Source organism: Anguilla anguilla, chromosome 1 (assembly GCF_013347855.1).
Source record: "Anguilla anguilla isolate fAngAng1 chromosome 1, fAngAng1.pri, whole genome shotgun sequence".
Classification (NCBI taxonomy): domain Eukaryota; kingdom Metazoa; phylum Chordata; class Actinopteri; order Anguilliformes; family Anguillidae; genus Anguilla; species Anguilla anguilla.
In genome coordinates this window covers 32,466,106-32,478,156 of record NC_049201.1, presented here as the reverse complement: position 1 = coordinate 32,478,156, position 12,051 = coordinate 32,466,106, and the positions used below count along the sequence as shown (strand labels likewise).

Genomic DNA, 12,051 nt, shown 5'->3' with positions numbered 1-12,051 from the left:
GTCATCCTTATAGGAATAACAGATATTTTTATACATAGTCCCCCCATTTTAGGGGAGCAAATGTAATGAGACAATTGGCTGCTCAGCTGCTTCTTGACCAGCTGTGTGCCTTTATCTCATGCACAAGAAAGCTAACAAAAGGTTGAGAGTTAATTGCAGACGTGGAATTTACATTTGGGATCTGTTGCTGTTGTCTCTCAACATGAGGACCAAAGAAGTGTCAATGCCAAAGTGTCAAAGCAGGCCATCACAAGGCCGAGAAATCTGAATAAATCAATCGAGACATAGCCAAAACCCACCCACCCACCCAGTGTGTCAAAATCAAAGGTTCGATACATTATTTGCAAACATGAACACACTGGTGAGCTCAGCAATGGCAAACAAACTGGTAGACTATGAAAGAACAATGCAGTGGGTGACCAAAGAATAATTTCAATTGCAAAGAAAAACACAGTTTCAATATTTGAACAGATCAAGAACACTTTCCAGGATGTAGGTAGAGGTGTGTCAAAGACTGCCTTAAAAATACTACACCAGCATAACCTCAAAGGGTTCACCACAAGATGCAAACCACTGCTAAGCCTCTGGAACAGAATGGCCAAGATTTGCTAAAAAGTACATTAAAACTAGAGTTCTGGAACAAAGTCTTATGGACAGATGCGATTAATATGAACCTGTACTGAAGTGGTGGAAAAGGAAAAGTATAGAGAAAGAATGGAACTGCCCATGATCTAAAGTACCTCATCTGTGAAGCATGCTAGAGGTTTTGCTATGGCTTGGGCACATGTGACTGCTACTGGAACTGGATGGCTTTGCTTCATTCATCATGTGACTGCTGACAGTGTACATTTGAAGTTTGAAGTGTACATAAACATCTCCAGTCAGGCAAGTATTCACTCAGATCCAACCGAATAACTCAAAACTCACTGGATGGCGCTTCACCTTGCAGCAGGACAATGACCCCAAAAACACTGTTAAAGCAACCAAGGGCCAAAAAAGTAGAATATTATTGACTAGCCAAGTTATGACCCATCCTGAATCCAAATGCCAGAAACAAACAGGAACTGAAGGTAACTGTTGTATAGGCCAGGCAGAGCATCACCTGGGAAGGTATCCCAAATCTGGTGATGTCTATGGGTCTCAGACTTCAGGCAGTCATCGAATGCACAGAATTTGCAACCAAGAGCTGGATTTTTTAAAGGTTAAATATGTTTATAAATCAAACTTTTTTTCCCCCTTGAATATTGGGAAAACAAACTTATTAATGTTCTGTACATGAATAATTAACTAATTGAAGCAAATTTACCTGTCATGGTCCTGTTTTCCTGTCTGTGTTTCCCTTGTTGGGCCGCCAGATGGCGGCACTTCTGTTTTGTGTCCTGTTCCCCCCTGTTAATTGTATTATTGTTTGTCTCGTTATTCTATCATTGTTCCCACCTGTGTCTTGTTATCCCCTCCTTCTGGTTTGATTGTTTTTTGAGTTCACCTGTGTCTTGTTACCCCCTGTCTATTTAAGTTCTTTGTCCCCTTGACTCGGGTGCTGGTTCCTTGTGTTTGTTTCCTACCTGTGTTTGCTTCCGACTTGTGCTTGTTCCTGACCTGTATGTATCTTCTGGTGTTTCTTTTATGTGTTTGCCTGTGTGTTCCACCTGCCTGTACCCTGCCTGCCTGCCTGTGTTCTGTTCTGTGTTTTTTTGTTCTTAAGAATGTTTTGAGTTTGTTGTTTTGCCCTTTGTGGCCTTGCCTGTTCCCTGTTTGTGTTTGCCTTTTTTGTTGTTGTAGTAAATTCTTTGTTCGTATCTATCCTTTTGAGTTTCGTGTTTTTTTTCCCCCTCTGCTTTTGGGTCCGTACCCCCCACGAGCCCTGACATTACCAGGCAAATTGGCTGGAACAAAACCTGCTTTTACACAACCCTGTGTAATTGAGTTTCAAAATCAGATGGATAATTCACCCAGCTCAACCTGAGGTGAGGAGCAAATCACCATCTTCCCCAAATCTTTTAGGTTCAACTGAATTTCATGGTGTTCGGTTTGCTGATAAACGGAAAATTAACATAGGCTGGAAGCTATAGAAAAATATTCTATGTATTCACCTCTCTGTACAATAAATATTAGCTTGCCTCCAGCAGCCCCAGGTTGAGTGGGTAGGTTAGTTATTCTGGAGGACACAGACAGAAAAGGGAGGGGGCTCTGCAGTGATCACCTTGGCTCCACAGCACCACACCATTTTATAAATATGACTGATTTCCACAGAGAAACCTTCTCGCTCCCTTTAAAACCCCTATTAGACTACTGCTTTGTTCCACCTCTTAAAATGGCTGCACATGTCAGGTCAGATCTTTATCTTGAATGAAGCATCTGTCATCTTCTGGCTGTGACCTTTTCAAGCAACAGTACACCTAAAAGTGTCCATAATCTGGGATAGCGTTAAATTGACAAATAGCATTGATACCTTTTTATACTTTGGCATTCATGTTTGGCATACAATTATGGCTTGCATTTATTTACATTCACATTATATGCCTTTAAGCCAAGCATAATTTAATATAAATTTGCTTTTAATTGGTCATATAGATAATTTTGATTGCTCAGAACCCGTATTAATATATCCCTAAAAAGAGGAATAGAGAGATTATTAGAAAATAAAATCCTGACTATTTCTTCCATTGAATCATAGAATTCACCCAGTGACATTGCAGTACCACTGTCTTGTAAAATGCTTTGTAATGCTCTTGCAAACTTTCACCAGTAACCCAGTCCACAGACCTGTTATCCATTCAACCTCATCACTGAGGACTAATGACCACAGGGCCCCTACAAAAATACAAATAAAAGATACCCATAGACACAGACATACAAAAATTGAAGTATCTCACTTTTCATCATGAGGTCAAACCAGTGATGTAGTAAAGTGATTTTATGCATGCCTTTCTAGTTAATTAGTATTATATTTTTAGCAATAACAGTTGTAGTGCAGTGGGTAGCAAGGTCCTTGCTTCAAATCCCAGCAGGGGCCTTTCTGTGTGAACTTTGCATGATATCCCCATGGCCTTGGTGTTTCCTCCAGGTACTCCAGTTTCCTTCCACAGTTAGTCCACTAGAAATAAGCAATTTGTAGGCATCTGCATAGAGAATGAAAATAATTATCTGACACTTCATCATCATGGGTGTTTTCATAGCAGATAAGAGACATTCTCTTTGTGAATTAAATTTTGCTGGTCAATAAGTAACTAGCACACAGGTCATTTAATTGTGGTGTATAACTCTACCATATGTGATGTGTCTAGTTAGACTTCTGCCATATTACTGAAGTCAATAATGTCATAAACAGCTTTGGTTTGAAAGCATTACTGGGGAAGGGGACTACTATTGTTCTTGTTCTTTTCCCTTAAGTTTGGAGTTCAGTGAGGAAAACCACGCATCATGCCTGACAGAATCATGGATAATGACCTTTAAATTCAGAACACAAGTAGCATAATGGGCAGCCAAGAAAGGCAGCTGCTCACTTTGAGCTTGACTGAAACAGATTGGCACAATGAGGCGGCTGTCAGGCATCTGTGAGCAGGCATTACGTAGATGCTGTTGTGGGCTGAAAATTGAGGTCAAGCTTATCTCCCTGGGCCAGAGGTCTGGGCTTATTCTGGCTGATGGTTTTACCCCAGTGCCGGACCACATGTCTGGGAAGAACTTTTGACACTCCCGTCAGACCGTCAAGGCCAAGAGGCTCAGAGTGTAAGTAAGCTAATGGATGGTGCTTCTCCTTCGGCTGTCTGCACTCCGGAGACCTCACTTCATTAAGTTTTTTCTTGCCATCATGTTACAACATTTATAAAATAACCTGTTCTAGTCAGCTCAACAGTTATTGAAATGCTTTTCAGTGCTGCTAGTGACTGAAGTCACTCACCCTAGCAGCTGCAAGTTTCATTGTCTGGTGTGTAATGTGGAATGTAGCCTTTGATTTTTGAGTAAATGTATGGGAAGAGTGCAAATACTTAATGTCCAATGCTACTTGCTCAGAGTGAGGCAGAATTGATAAATCCAAATTCAGGAGAGAAAATGCACAGGGAGGGAAATTAACAAACACCCAACCACCGATTGTGGGTAAAATATGCGTATGATGTGCACCTGTTACTGATCTGATTTAGCTTAAAAGGAATTTTAAGTGCATTTTAAATCAGCTGCAGGATTATGAATGTAACAAACATGAACTTTCTCTTTGGTAAACACATCCATACAGTACATACCAATGAAATGGCTGACCTTTCATAGATATTCGTAGATGTATAAGTGTTTAGACTAATTTTATTGAGCTAGCCATGTATTTATCATGTAACATAAGTAGACTGTTCTGAATATAACCCTGAGGTGCTAAGATGACGGCATGAATTAACTGTCAATGCAAGATGGTCTTTTCACTGCTACTTTATTTTTGGTAATGTTCATTGGATGTTGTTGTTAAGGACAGCACTTGCAAATGACAAAATGTTACAATTTCATACTATGCCTTATTGTCCGTGGAATAATCTGTAGCTACTTTTTGGTTGGTGTTTTTTTTTTTTTACAGTTTTTGTGCTTTTTCATCTGCTAAAAAAGAAATGTTTAGAGGAAAATCTTTGTATTCACATGCTACACTGGCAGGTCATTAAAAATGTTTTTAAACCTCAATGGAGAAGTTGAGCTTACCCTAGCCTCTCAGCTACCCCAGATGAGATCCAGGAGCAGTGTCTTCCTCTCATAGCCTGACTCCTGGGGGGATGGGAATACAGGGATGTAAGTGTCATTTGAACATTGGGGAGAATGAAGGGGGACTCTAATAATAACCCATTCAATCAATCCTTTGTGCTTGCATTCTGGGATGGAACATGATAAGGGTAGGCATAAGTTAGCTTTGTTGTTTTGAAAGGGAGATAGCTATAGTAGGTAATTATGACACAAACTCAGTACCCTTTCTTGCAGCCATGCAGCCTGACTGATGTGCACACAGGTGGTTTTCAGCGTTGGGACTTGGGCCCTATTCCTTGTAACTGAATTGAATAAAACCAGGAGCATTGTTTCTTTTTTCATTTCATTTTCCAGATTTGGGGGATTTTGGTGTTTTTTTTACATGCCACAGTTAGTCAGCTACAATAAAGAATAGGGTCCTGCACCTACTAAAAAAAAAAGAGATGGCACACACTCAGAAAGGACAAGGCCATAAGGACAGATATTTTAATTTTCAATTAATTTCACTGTATTCAAAGCAATTTTAGAAATCAGACACAAGGACATGAACAGAAAGTGTTCAAAATATAGAACCAGAGCAGCATATTTATCTGACCATCATTTCATGTTGATATTGGTTCAATAAAGTAATTTACATTTTATGAAGAGACTACACCCTGCTGAGAAAAAAAAATTAGAGAGAAGAGAGTTTTTAATGGTTTTTAATGGTGCCTCATGGTCTCTATTGGTGATCTAATGGTGTCTACTATGTTCATGGCAATATAATGCTGGGCTCACACTACACACAATTTTTGCCACAATTTTCCAGTTGCAGACAAGTTTTTAGATGTGCAACAAAAACCCCAGGTCAGCCAAATCGGTGCTCATGGTCGTCACCAACGGTTGTTAAGTAAGACTCTTCTGACCATGATTTTGTGCATTTTCAAGCATGTTTAAAATTATAACAAAACAAAAATGAAAGCACAAATATGTCCTTATGTCCAAATATGGCAATTCAGTTTAAACACGCACAGGCTAGCTAACTACATTTTCATTGCACTGGGCTTTCATTGCATTGTTATTTTGGCTTTATTCACCTCCAACGGAGTGGCATGGTGGCGCAGTGGGTAGCACTGTCGCCTCACAGCAAGAAGGTTTTGGGTTCGAATCTCGGCTTGGGGCCTTTCTGTGTGGAGTTTGAATGTTCTCCCCGCGTGGGTTTCCTCCGGGTGCCTGGTTTCCTCCCACAGTTCAAAGACATGCAAGTAGGCTGATTGGGGTCCCTAAATTGCCCATAGGTATGAGTGTGTGAGTGAATGGTTTGTGTGCTCTGCGATAGATTGCCGGCCTGTCCAGGGTGTATTCCTGCGTCTCACCCAATGCACGCTGGCTTCAGCACCCCCCACGACCCTGCTCAGGATAAACGGGTATAGATAATGGATGGATTCACCTCCAACTCTCTCTGGACAGATCTTTGCTGCCTGCATCTCCCCAACAACTGTCCCCTCCCCCAAATATTGTCCTATTCGTCCGCATTTCAGTACAAATGAGAACAAGAAAATAAACAGCCTCGCGTGTTTTCCTGAGACAATGGAGTTTTGGGATCCCAACATGAAAGATCTTGTAATTTGCAAACCTTGTCTGCCTTTGATCGTGTAGTGTGCTCCCCTACAGACAGACATAATGACGTCACGATCCAAAGATGCGCCTGAAAGACGACGCACGCCATCACTTGGCAACCAGGCCAAATGGATGCCTGATGTAAGGATTCCGGGACCATCATGGAGCAGCGATATTAGAAAGATGCAGGACTATATATATTTATGATGTGCATCTTTCTAAGCTGGTCTTGGTCTTAGTCTTGGTTAGCCTACTGTCTACAGTCCACGTTGTCTGTTCTCTACACCTTGTTGAAGTTACATATTCTATAACGTGTTAAATTGCTTATAGTAGCCTTCGTGTTACTTCTTAGTTATATAAAGTGCATATTGCAGCGATAGTCAATGATACCCCAGTTTCTAACTCGAAACATCTGTAAGAACTGGAGATCGGACCTTTAGGCCAGAGGGCCATATTTCTGGGTTACATCTACCTGCTCGGTGAGATCCTGCAACTTGTGATATACCTGTATATACCTGCATATAACTCCTTTAGGACAAATAGCTCTTAAATCCCTGCTTTGCTCTAAAACAAATGCCTTCTTGCATTTTTATATATCACTTTATGCTTAACGGGGTCTTCTTTCGGGTTGTGGTTAATATTGAGGTGGCTTAGTGTTACGTTGGGTAGCGTACACCTGGTTATTAAACGCGGGTGAGTTACGGGACGTAACAGTGCTTCCAACTTTCTGGCAACTGTTTGGGGAAGGCCATTTCCTGTTTGCTGAGTTTGGTGTGGAAGATCTTGACTGGCCCGCACAGAGCCCTGACCTCAACCCCATCAAACACCATTGGGATGGAACACTGACTGCAAGTCAGGCCTTACAACCCAAAATCAGTGACTGGCCTCACTAATGCACTTGTGGCTGAATGGAAGCGAATCCCCAAAGCCATGTTTTCCAAAATCTACTGGAAAGCCTTCCTAGAAGAGTGCAGGTTGTTATAGCAGCAAAGGGGGGACCAATATTAATACCTATGGTTTTGAAATGAAATGCTCAACAAGCACGTATGGGTGTGATGTTCAGGTGTCCACATACTTAGGTATATGTAGTGTATGTTTAGCCTACTGACATTTTCCTCCTGCTTACAGAAATATTGATCCACAATAAAGATCTGTGTGAGGAAGAGGCCAGGTAGGAAGAGAGAAGCATGGAAAGACTCCTGTGCCTGCTTTACTAACATCTTTTTATGTAGCCAGGCATTGAAATTGAAGGCCCAGGTCCAAAATGTGTCTGCGAACCATTTCACTGATAGTGTGGCAGAATGTTCAGTCAACATTAGATTTGCGGGTTAAAATCCATGTTCAGAAACAGTATGTGTTCTAGAGCAAGATAGTAAACTTTGTATTAATTCAATGAATGTCTACTGTAGCTGCACAGTTTTGCTCATTGAAAAATTGTGTCCTGCAAGCATAGCGTTAGGAAGGTGCTGGTCAGCCGGAAGGTTCCTTTTCCCTGCACTGGCCATTGACCTGTTGACAAGTCAAATGACTCATGATTTTATTTATGCATTTACTTATAAAAATAGCTCATATTTACCGTATCATATTGAAATATATTATTTGACACAAAATAATGTAATAGCTGTTGTTAACTTTTCAGGAGATATGCGTTTGCGGTGTTATAATACTGTAGACAGGGTGCAAATTGTCGTTGAACACAGAGGAGTGCAATCCCCCTTGTTAACCAAAATAGGAAAATAGCAATTCTGTACAATAAAATGCATTGATTCTTCAAAAGGGAACGTTTTTAACTGAGCTAAGCATGTGAGGGAGTGGGAGTTTTGGGAGACCAACCGCGACTGAACAGGGGGTTCTTTAAGCTATTAACCAGAGGTAAAATAGCCACAAAGTCTCAAGAGACAAGGGAAAGGAAAACAATACTCCTTAGGGAGAGTATCCCAAAGAAAAGCTCTACACAACCCATGTACTGGGTAAAAAAAAAAACTAAAGCTTAAGGAGTATGAAAATAAAACAAAACTGCCGGAGCAGAAAACGGGGCAACTCAAAGAAAACAGACCTCGAACCGAGGCTGAAAAAGTAACACCCTAAAGAAAGAATACTGAGCTTAGATTGTGGCACTAACTTGTTGCCAACAATCTAAAAAAGCTAAAGACTGTTGTGCTAATTTTATAGCCACAACAATCCAATATCGCAACTCAATCCTATACCTTTACCTTTACCTCGCTTGACAGAATACCGGCTCTCGTGCAACATAAGTGACACTGAAGCAAAGCTTATCAGCTTGCTTGGGGTTTAAATAGAACGCCAACAGTTGCAAATTGTAAAAAGAAAATTTGCACGTGTATAATTCAATCAACTCAATGGCCGTAATAACTGAAGAAAAGGCACATGAAAAAACCAATGGCCGTAATAACTGAAGAAAAGGCGCAGGAAGGAAAAGAAATGGTGGCATCAGCCAAAACCATGACAGGACCCCCCCTCTAAGGGCCGGCCCCAGACGGGCCCTCTGAACCACGCCTGCGGAAGTCATGAATAAGCTCAGGGTCCAAAATGTCTCTAGAGGGGACCCCACAGCGTTCCTCAGGGCCATAGCCCTCCCAGTCAATAAGGAACTGAACACCTCGGCCCACTCGTCTCTCAGCCAGAATGCGGCGTAATGTATATACCGGCTCCCCATCAATGAGCCGAGGCGGAGGTGGCGGTTCATCCGCCGGAGCCAATGCGCTCACGAGAACCGGCTTAAGGCGAGAGACATGAAACGTCGGGTGGATTTTCATGGAACTAGGGAGCTGCAAGCGAAACGTGACCGGGTTGATTTTACGCACAATCTTAAAAGGGCCCACAAACCGCGGGGCGAGTTTACGAGATTCAACTCGCAAAGGAAGGTCACGAGTAGATAACCAAACCCGTTGACCCACCCGATAGGAGGGTGCCGGACGGCGATGCCTGTCGGCAAGTCCCTTCTGTTTGGCCGAGGAGCGCAGGAGGGACGCACGGACTCTCCTCCACGTGGCCCGACACCGCCGAACAAAGAACCCAGCAGACGGCACCTCGTTGTTCTTCTCCAGTTCCGGGAACAGAGGAGGTTGGAATCCAAACTGGGCCTCAAATGGTGAGAGCCCCGTGGACGCGTTACGCAGCGTATTATGCGCATAATCCGCCCACGCGAGATGACGGCTCCACGATGTCGGGTTGGAGGAAGCCAGAAGTTCTCTAGCGTCTGGTTGGTGCGTTCCGTCTGTCCATTAGTCTCCGGGTGGAATCCCGACGAGAGACTGACGGACGCACCCAAAAGAGAACAAAACGACCGCCAAAACCGAGAGGCAAATTGAGGCCCACGATCAGACACCACGTCTTGAGGCAGACCATGCAGTCTGAAGACGTGGTCGACTACCAGCCGTGCAGTCTCTGGTGCTGATGGCAATTTAGGCAGCGCGATGAAGTGGGCTGCCTTAGAAAACCTGTCCACCACAACCAGGATAACTGTGTTGCCATCAGAAGCCGGCAGACCTGTGATAAAATCCAAGGCAACGTGGCTCCATGGACGACTCGGAACGGGCAAAGGGCGTAAAAGCCCAGAGGGTTGGAGCTGAGACCCCTTGTTGCGGGCACAGACCGAACAAGCTGAAATAAACTCCCGAACATCCCTCTCCATCCCAGGCCACCAAAACCGCCTGGCCAGGAAATCCTTAAACCTGTGGATGCCAGGATGCCCAGTAAGATGGGAGAAATGTCCCCACTGCAGCACCTGGGCGCGTACCTTGGATGGCACAAAAAGACAGTTAAGGGGTCCCCCACCTGGATCCGGCTCCAGTCGTTGAGCCCTCCGCACCACAGACTCGATGTCCCACATAACTGGGGCCAAAATCTGGGTGGTAGGAACAATGGGCTCAGAGAAGTGGTCACTGTCAGATTGATCAAAAATCCGGGAGAGTCTTGATGAAACATCAGGCTTGATGTTTTTTGAACCTGGGCGATATGTTAGCAGGAAGTTAAAAACGGGAGAAGAAAAGCGACCAGCGAGCTTGCCGCGAATTGCGTCGCTTGGCGTTCTGAATGTACTCTAGATTTTTGTGGTCGGTCCACACCGTGAAAGGGTGTTCAGCTCCTTCTAACCAGTGCCGCCACTCCTCTAGAGCCAGCTTAACCGCCAAAAGTTCCCGATCCCCGACATCATAATTTCTCTCAGCCGGAGAAAGTGAACGAGAAAAATAAGCACAGGGGTGCATTTTTTGATCCTGGGGAGAACAGTGTGATAAAATGGCCCCTACCCAAAGCTCCGAGGCGTCCACCTCTACCACAAACGGGAGTGAAGGGTTAGGGGTTATCAGGATGGGCTCCGAACTGAACCTCCTCTTCAACTCCGTAAAAGCAGCCTCGGCTTTGGGTGTCCACTCAAAGTGTGAAGGGGTATTTTTCTTTGTCAGTGCGGTAATTAGCGCAACCACTGAACTAAAATTACGTATAAAACGCCTGTAAAAATTAGCGAACCCCAAAAACCGCTGAACTTGTTTGACCGATTCTGGGGTAGGCCAATTCATGACCGCGGAAACTTTCTCTGGGTCCATTTGTACCTTCCCTTCTGTCACAATGAACCCCAGGAAAGAAACGGATTTGGCATGAAACTTACATTTCTCTGCCTTTACGAATAGCTGGGCGTCCAAGAGACATTTTAAAACCTGTCTAACATGTCTAATGTGCTCCGAAAGATTGGCAGAAAATATTAAAATGTCGTCTAAATAAACAAACACAAATTTCTCCAGCATCTCTTGGAGCACGTCATTCACAAATGCCTGAAAGACAGAGGGGGCGTTAGTGAGACCGAATGGCATGACCCGATATTCAAAGTGGCCGTTGTGCATATTGAAAGCCGTTTTCCATTCGTCTCCCTCACGTATACGCACTAAATTATAAGCGATACGGAGGTCGAGTTTAGTGAAAACTGACGCATCCTGGAGGCATTCGAAAGCGGAGTTCATGAGGGGCAGTGGATAGCGGTTTTTAATAGTGTTATTGTTCAGTCCTCTATAATCAATACAGGGTCTCAGCCCACCGTCTTTTTTCTTCACAAAGAAAAACCCTGCCCCCGCCGGCGAAGTGGATGGTCGGATAAAACTGTTAGCTAATGCCTCTTGGATGTATTCCTTCATAGCTGTACTTTCCGGAGCTGATAAGGAATATAAGGAACCGCGAGGCGGTACTGTGCCAGGATGTAGGTTAATGGCACAATCGTACGGTCTGTGAGGTGGCAAGGTGGTAGCCCTTTGTTTGCTAAATACCTCAGCGAGATTTGCGTAATCGGCTGGTACGTTAGGTGGCAATGGAAATTCGAGCGCACCCACCATACTGGTATTTTCTGAACTAGCAGGAGAGTGGGGCATGGAGTCAGAGATAGTCTCTGGTTCCGTTAACTCCCCTAGGGATAAGTCGTCAACCGGAGGATCCCAGTCGAACCGCAAATCCCAATCCAAACTCTCCTGTCTGTCCTCGGAAGGTGGGGATGGCGCAATAGGGCTGGACGGAAACCCCTCTTCCTCATCGTCCCAAGCCGAATTAATCTCTCTTTGCAAACCACGACCATTAGGAGTTTGTGATGACCTCTGTAAGCAATGTTTGACACACTTGGAACCCCACTGAATCACTGTATTTTTCTTATTTCCCCAGTTAATGTGCGGTTTATGTTTCATCAGCCACGAATGGCCTAAAACAAGTGGATAGGCTGGTGAATCA

General features: G+C 43.8%; 1 protein-coding gene across 9 annotated transcripts in view; it reads left to right on the top strand.

Annotated features, from left to right (window-relative positions):
- The window catches only part of LOC118212995 (SAM and SH3 domain-containing protein 1-like), an 85,473-nt gene that overhangs the window by 21,193 nt on the left and 52,229 nt on the right, over positions 1 to 12,051 (top strand). Inside the window, exon 1 of one of the 9 annotated variants that reach the window (XM_035391648.1) lies at positions 1,766 to 1,967. The exons of the other annotated variants lie outside the window; for them this stretch is intronic. The gene's annotated coding sequence lies outside the window, so the exon portion shown is untranslated. Of the gene's footprint in view, positions 1 to 1,765; positions 1,968 to 12,051 lie in introns of those variants that run through there. 9 annotated transcript variants of the gene reach the window in all.